Raw genomic sequence first — 9,184 nt, 5'->3', positions numbered from 1 at the left:
TGATTCTGCCATTTGATGCGGAGGATTTTCCAGAGGCAGCGCAGGTGAAAGATGTTTAGGCGACGTTCTTGGCGTGTGTATAGCGTCCAGGTTTTACTTCCATACAGTAGAGTGCTGAGTACACATGCCTGGTAGATCTTCATTTTGGTGGTCTTGGTCAGCTTATTGTTGTCCCATGCCCGTTTGGAGAGTTGGGCCATCACAGCAGCTGCCTTGCCAATGCGTATATTGAGCTCAGCATCAAGAGATAGGTTGTAGGTGACGGTAGAGCCAAGATAGGTAAACTTCTCCACCTCTTGTAGTCTGTAGTTTCCAATACGTATGTTTGGGATGTCCGATGTAGCCTGACCGATGATGATGGGCTTCTTCAGGCTGATAACTAAGCCAAAGTTGCTACATGCTTGCTCAAAACAGTTGATGAGCCTTTGGAGGGCTTCTTCTGTGTGTGATGCCAGAGAGGCATCATCAGCAAATAGCATCTCCTTGATCAGAACACTTCTGATTTTGGTTTTGGCACGCAGGTGCGAGAGATTGAACAGTTTCCCATCACTGCTACTGTGTAGAAACACTCCATCATCTGACGTCTGAAAGATATGTGACAGCAGCAGCGAGAAGATGCCAAATAATGTAGGAGCAAGGATACAATCTTGCTTTACCCCGTTTTTTATTTGGAAGGCGGCTGATGTTGAACCATTGTGCTGTATGTTGCCTTGCATATCATCATGGAAAGATTTGATGATCCTCAGCAACTTTGGTGGACATCCGATTTTTTGGAGCAGGATGAAGAGGCCTTTTCTACTTACCAAGTCAAAGGCCTTTGTCAGATCAATGAAGGCCATATATAATGGCATTTTCTGCTCTCTGGACTTCTCCTGAAGTTGGCGTATGGAGAATATCACGTCAATAGTTGATCTGCTTCTTCTAAAGCCACACTGCAATTCTGGATAAATTCGAGAAGCAAGCAGTTATAGCCTGGACAGGATAACGCGAGCAAAGGCCTTTCCAGCAGTGCTTAGAAGAGATATTCCACGGTAATTGTTACAATCACCACGGTCACCTTTGTTTTTGTAAAGCGTAATGATGTTAGCATCCCGCATATCCTGAGGGACTGTACCCTCTTCCCAGCACTGACACAGAAGCTCATAAAGGTGCCGAAGCAGGATGGTGTTTTTGCCGGTTTTGATGATCTCTGAGGGGATGCCGTCTTTTCCCGGAGCCTTGTCACTTGCTAGGGAGTCAATAGACTTGATGAGATCTGCTATAGATGGCAGACTGTCAAGTTCGCACATGACTGGCAAGATCTTGATACCCTCGATTGCAGCCTCAGCTACCGTGGTCTCCCATGAGAAGAGATCCTGGTAGTACTCCACCCATCTATCCATTTGCTTACTTTGGTCCTTGATGAGATCTCCAGTAGTTGATTTCAGAGGGGCTGACTTTGTTGCGGATGGACCGAGGGCCTTCTTCAAACCGGCATACATCCCACGGTTGTCGCCACTGTCAGCAGCTGACTGGATACTCTGACAGATTTCCTGCCAATACCTATTTGCACAGCGTCTGGCAGTCAGTTGGGTTTTATTTCTTGCCTTTCTGAGTTCCTCGAGTTACGTTGTAGAAGAATCACTCTTGTATTGCATCAGAGCTGCACGCTTTGCTTCGATAACTGGTTCCAGCTCTGAGAGCCCAGCACTGAACCAATCTGGGTTTTGCCTTTCTCTCATGCCGAAAGTATCTATTGATGTGGTATAGAAAGCTTCCCTGATATAATTCCACCTACTTTCAGCAGAGGAGGTTGGGCAGCTACTGACGGCAACCTTGATAGAAACAGCAAAACATTTTCGCAGTGTAGGATCCGAGGTTCTGGCAGTGTTAATGCGTGGTCGGCCCATTTTCTTGGAGTGATAGACTTTTTTAGGCAGAATCCTCACCCTGCTTCTTATTAGTGAATGATCTGTGTCACAATCCGCGCCTGTGGTAACTACGGGTCAGTTGAACAGAATTCAGAAAGGATCTTCGTGTAATGATGAGATCCAGATGATGCCAGTGGTGAGATCTTGGATGTCTCCTATATGTACACACACACACACACACACACACACACACACACACACACACACTCACACACACACACACACACAGATAAATTGATAGATATAACTGAGTGGGCAAACAAAAACATGAAACAATGCCTAGTGTTTTTTTTATATTTTGATAAGCCTGGTACTTATTCTATCAGTTTCTTCTTGTGAAACCAGTAAGTTATGGGAATGTAAATAAACGAACACCAGTTGTGAAGCAGTGATGAGGGAGAAACACAAAAACACACACATAGATTTACATATATACATACATATATATACAATTGATTTCTTTCAGTTTCTGTCTACAAAATCCACTGACAAGGCTTTGGTTGGTCTGAGGCTATAGCAGAAGACACATGCCAAGTTACCACACAGTGGGACTGAACTGAGGACCATGTGTTTTTAACGAAGTTTGTTACCACACAGCCACACCTGTACCTTTGTATGTGTGTGTGTGTGTGTGTGTGTGTGTGTGTGTATGTGTGTATGGATGTATATATGTATGCATGTATATATGTGCATATATATGTGTACATATTACATGTACATACATATATATATACATCCATATATATACATGTATATATATATATACATCCATATATATAAATCTCTATATATACATCTATATATGTATACATCTATATGTATACATCTATCTATCTATCTATCTATCTATCTATCTATCTATCTATCTATCTATCTATCTATCTATCTATATTATATATATATATATATATATATATATATATATACATACATGTAAATTTAAACTTAAAATAATAAGGTTAAAAAATTGAATATTAATTTGATTAATATGAATTGAAAACCAGTGGTGTAGCATATAAGGCCATAGCGGATCTTCTAGCAAAATGGATGTCCACTGTTAATGGTTCATCCCTTTTATATAATAGTTTGACTTTAATAGTTTCAGTATTAAAGTGAAAGCATGTGACATTACAATAGAAAGATGTTTTTGTTTCACTTTTAACACGTAATACTGAAATAGTGGAGAAGATATGGTATTGCTGTGGGCTCGCCTTAGGCAAGATGTCAAAATGACATTACATGGAACCTAAGTAAGGCGTGTGTAAAATTTGAATGAAATTAGTTGTGTAGTTCTCAAGTTTTAGGGATTCATACATACAGGCAGACACACACATATTCTCAGTTTTATATATATAGATTTATATATATATATATACATACACGCACAATAGCATGCATTATATTATATAATCACGATATGCAAAGCCAATGTCAATTACTATACGTTTAAAATAGCATGTTCGTAGTAGGATATATATGTTATATCGTGTGTTTGTGTGTTTGTGTGTTTGTGTGAGTGTGCATGTGTGAGTGTGCGTGTATGAGTGTGCGTGTGTGAGAGTGCGTGTGTGCGAGTACTGACCCCAGATGGAATTACAAAATTTGAATATGGAACAGTCTCTCAAGAATGTTCTAACACTAATCCCTCTCTCACACCAAGCAGTGTATTGCGTTTTATGGAAAAGACCGAAGATCTAATCAAGATAGAAAAGATATTCCACCGTTAAGGAGAATGTTGCTGGCACCAAAGAAAACAGCTTCAGTTTCAGATGTAGACGGAACATAAGAGTGAATGACTTATATTGAGATCTGAATAGGATGCAAAAGGTTTTAAGAAAATCACCCAAAAAACCTTTTAAAGACATGGTTCTCAAAGATTTAACAAGATCTGAAAATTCTAAACACGTCAATTTTTCTACAGCTATCAAAAAGCACGTACAAAATTGATAACTACTCATACCATAATCTTACAATATCGCCAGAACAGATAGGAAAACTGAGCTTAGTACTTATAATAATATTAATTTAAAAGCAAAAGACATAGATACCAGCCTAAAACAGACCGTAGTACAGAAATTTGAACGTTATACAAACCATATATTACCTTTAAAGATCACATATATTTTATAGTTGTCAATCCTAAATTCAGATTATTGAATGCAGGCAAATATGGATTAAATAAGGGCCAACAAAAATATTTTGGATACCATGATTTTAAACTGGTCCCGTCATCTCTGTTGTAGTACAACATTTCATCTATTATCAAGGTGTTTATTATCCAAATTAGATAATAAGCACATTTGTGAATTTTACGTGGTTCGATATGGAAGAGTTATACATATCTGTTAAATCCTTTTTTCATAAAAGTTTCAGCGTTTGGTTGAGGTTTCACTCAGGAGGTTTCAACTTAGGTTGAGGATTCAGACATTAATATAAGTTATTCTGCTAAAGGAGGCGGTCTGGTAGAATCGTTAGCACGCCGGGTAAAATGCTTAGCAGGATATATATTGTCCGTCTTTATGTTCTGAGTTCAAATTCTACCGCGGTCGGCTTTGCCTTTCAACCTTTTGGGGTCGATAAAATAAATGCTAGTCCCCTCCCTTCAAATTTCAGGCGTTGTGCCTATAGCAGAAAGAAATATTAATTAGTATGCATACTTGGGAATCTGTGTCAATTTGTTTAGGCTTAATCATAGTAGCCATGAATCTTTTGGTGTAACCATGCGATCTTACGCAATGTACGTAAGGTTTTTTAATTAAAAGGATTGTAAATCTTAGATTTATTCGGAAGAGATACCACTCGGCAGAGTTCGGAATTTACCTTTTGAGCAAAAGCCTGAATGGGCACCAACATATTCAAAGAGTTAAATTTAATTCTAACTAGTGATTTCATCCTTTCACACGCAGGAGTGGCTGTGTGGTAAGTAGCTTGCTAACCAACCACATGGTTCCGGGTTCAGTCCCACTGCGTGGCATCTTGGGCAAGTGTCTTCTGCTATAGCCCCGGGCCGACCAATGCCTTGTGAGTGGATTTGGTAGACGGAAACTGAAAGAAGCCTGTCGTATATATGTATATATATATGTGTGTGTGTATATGTGTTTGTGTGTCCGTGTTTTGTCCCCCTAGCATTGCTTGACAACCGATGCTGGTGTGTTTACGTCCCCGTCACTTAGCGGTTCGGCAAAAGAGACCGATAGAATAAGTACTGGGCTTACAAAGAATAAGTCCCGGGGTCGATTTGCTCGACTAAAGGCGGTGCTCCAGCATGGCAGCAGTCTAATGACTGAAACAAGTAAAAGAGTAAAAGAGAGAAAAGAGTACAGGATAAATCATAATCGATCTACTGCATTGCTTGTACACTAATGCTATTGTTTCATACCATTGGCCCAATGTTGTACCAACGATTATCCTAAGTATGTCTTTTCCTTGTTTTACTTTCTTTGTGCGTTGTGAACATTTGACGAGTCTTATATATAGCTTCTAGTATTTTCGTCTTCCGCTCGTTAGGATTTATGCTGTTGAGTGTGAGAGCTGTTTATGCTTTATGTTCTTCTGTATTACTGGCAAGGTAGGGAGGTCAATAGATTTAGTAGGTACTAGCAGTATCGCCCGGCGTTGCTCGGGTTTGTAAGGGAAATAACTATAAAGCATTTTTAGAGAGTTATAGCCAAAAAATAGCAAAAAAATGGGGAAAAAATGATGGTAAATTTTTTTGAGAGTTAAAAAGGTCGAGTTGCGTCCCCATGACAGTCTGTGGTTTGTGTTTCTGATTCTCGACCCCATGTCGAATTTATCGATTTTTTTCAGAACTGGGGGAACTTTTCAAAATTTTCGCTGCGTTAGTTTTGAATTATGACATTGGGCTATGTGTGTGTCAAGTTTCATCAGAATCGGTTGAAAGCCGTGGTCAGGGTGAGGGTACAACCTAACAGACACACAGACACGCAGACAGACAAACTGCCGTTTATATAGAGAGAGATAGAGCCAGGTTCCTTAGTGATTTATGTAGAATTTTAGTTGTTAAGCACTAGCGCCTGGAGAATGGTAGGAAAATATAAGTCTGATTTCATCGTGCATGAGGTTGAATGATCTTGTAGGAATAGGTCGAAATAGAAAATGCAAGTTCTTGGAATGTTGTTGTTTTAGTCTACTTAGACTTGGTAGGTTAACGGATAGCCAGTGATTTGCTTCTTGAAGTGATGTTGAGTATATTTTTTGTGAGTGGATAGCAAGATATTGAATGGAAAACTTTGCTGATATCAATGGTAGTTAGAATGGTAGATGCAGAACATTCTTCTCTTTTGTTGAAGCATTGATATATTTCTAGTATTAAGCAGACTTGTTTGTGTGGTAAGAGGTTTACTTCCTTATCACATGGTTCAGTCCCATCGCATGGGACCTTGAGCAAACGTCTTCTACTATAGCTCCGGACTAACTCTTATGAGTGGATGTGGTGGACAGAAACTGAAAAAACTCACCGTTTATATATATATATATATATATATATATCACGTGATCACGTGACGACCAGACCATCAGATGTTGCTACACATCGCTGGTCACAATGCGTTCGCATTGTTTTAGCCTTCGAATGACGCCACCCCGCTGGTTAAGCGAGCAGGCCAACAGAAGAGTGAGAGAAAGAGTGGTGAAAGAGTACAGCAGGGATCACCCCCCCCTGCCGGAGCCTCGTGGAACTTTTAGGTGTTTTCGCTCAATAAACACACACAACGGCCGGTCTGGGAATCGAAACCGCGATCCTACGACCGCGAGTCCGCTGCCCTAACCACTGGGCCATTGCGCCTCCACACACACACACACACACACACACACACATATATATATATATATATATATGTAGGGTAGTTGAAAAATAATTTTAAAATACTTATAATTTATTTATTAAAAATCTCATTTTTCTCAAATTTATTGTGTATGTTCTTTAGTGTATGGGAATTGATTCTATGTTTTCTTGCAGACCGATTATTTTCTTTGAAATCTAGAAGCCCTACAAATATGGTCTGATCTCTTTCAAAAATATCATCTGGTGTGAAGAAGCGGTATTCCACACCGGTGGCTTTCTGAACCGTCACAACTGCCACCTACCGGGCAGGAGAAGATCCTCGTATTACCTCGGAAAAAATACACACACATACATACATTCGTATGTATGTGTGTGTGTCTTAGTGTTTGTCTCTGCCACCATCTGACAACCGGTGTTCGTTTCTTTACATCCTCGTAACCCAGTGGTTCGGCATAGGAGTACCAGGATTACAGGGAAAAAAACAAAAAACAAAAACGAGAAAACTAAGTACTGGGATCAATTTGTTCCGCAGTATGGCCGCAGTCCAATGACGGAAACCAGTAAAAGATAAAAGAGATAAAAGATTACGTTTCTAAGTAGTATGGTGGTTGGATGTAGTTGCCGGATCCGATTTATGATCGACGGTTAAGTGTGAGTTTGTAATGTCAAGGATTAGACTTTCCAGAATTATTGAGAAGGGGGTCTCCATGCACCCACTTAACCGGCAAGAAATTGCAGCCAAATCTTCCTCACATTTTATTGAACTGTCTTCAGAAATAGGTATATATTATACCTCATAAACTAATATTAAATAATTGCATGGTTTATGCGTAAGTGTACGTATTTACTATTCTACTGATTAGTAGAAGTTTACACCGGAAAATTAGAAAACAACTATTAATATTATTATTATTATTATTATTATTATTATTATTATTATTATTATTATTATTATTATCATTATTATTATTATTACTGTTATCATTATCATTATTATTATTATTATTATTATCATTATCATTATCATCATTATCATTATTATTATTATTATTATTATTATCATTATTATTATTATTATCATTATCATTATTATTATTATTATTATTATTATTATTATCATTATTATTATTATTATTATTATTATTATTATTATCATTATTATTATTATTACTGTTATCATTATCATTATTATTATTATTATTATTATCATATTATTATTATTATTGTTATTATTATTATATATTATTATTATTATTATTATTATCATTATTATTATTATTACTGTTATCATTATTATTATTATTATTATTATTATTTATTATATTATTATTATTATTATTATTATTATCATCATCATTATCATCATCATCATCATCATCATCATCATCATCATCATCATCATTATTATTATTTATTATTATTATTATCTATTATTATTATTATTATTATTATTATTATTATTATTATTATTATTGTTATTATTATTATTATTGTTATTATTATTATTATTATTATTATTATTATTATTATTATTATTATTATTATTGTTAAGGCGGTGAGCTGGCAGAATCGTTTGCAAGTGGCACTTCCTTCGTTTTTACGTTCTGCGTTCAAATTCCTCCGAGGTCGACTTTACCTTTCATCCTTTCGGGGTCGACAAATTAATTCCTCGTTGACAAATCGACTGGTCCCCTTCCGCTAAATTTCAGGCCTTGTGTCTATAGTAGGATGATTATTATTATTCTATGTTTGACTTTTGCTTTATATTTGTACAAGTTGGCTCCAAGTCTCACCCAGAGACCTCAAGAGACAACAGTTTGAAAGTTCATGTTGTTGTTATACTTAGTGTACCATATATTTGGTTTTTTTTTAGTGTTGTACTAGTGAATGTCTAAAAAAAAAAAACATACGATAATTATGTTTGTTTTAAACCTTGAGATTACATAGAAAGTATTTTGCGTAGGATATGAGCAGTTCCCATGAGCACTATCTTTTCAATATGATGTCTGGCCTATTTGCATCTATCTTTCTGTCAGTTTGAATGGTGAAGTTTCAGAGGAGTGAGATGTGGTCATTTTCAAGCACTGGAGGAGGATTGTGTTCCCACCAGTTTTTTTCATGGGGCAAATCCAGGTTTTTGCAAATTACCCAGTGAATATATTATTCAGCTCTATCATGCCTGTTGAGATACTCTGTAGGCGCTAGAAGACTGCACTTGGAGACAACATGATCAATGGTTTTATTTTGTTGTTGACATACACGACATGTTGGGCTACTGCCGTTCTTTAATATGTTGGCCTGGTAGTTCCTTGTTGGTAGGCATTGATCTTGAGCTGCTATGATAAATCCTTCTGTTTCAGATTTTATTATTATTATTATTCAGTAGTTTTATTTTTATAGCGTGCTTTCACTTCACTACCGAGCGCAGCTCTGTGTGCCTTGGGTATGTGCTGTGATTTGTTGTGATGCT

The sequence above is a fragment of the Octopus sinensis genome, linkage group LG3 (genome assembly GCF_006345805.1).
Source record: "Octopus sinensis linkage group LG3, ASM634580v1, whole genome shotgun sequence".
Taxonomy (NCBI): Eukaryota; Metazoa; Mollusca; class Cephalopoda; order Octopoda; family Octopodidae; genus Octopus; species Octopus sinensis.
The sequence above is the reverse complement of the archived record's forward strand: the minus strand, read 5'-3'. Positions refer to the sequence as shown.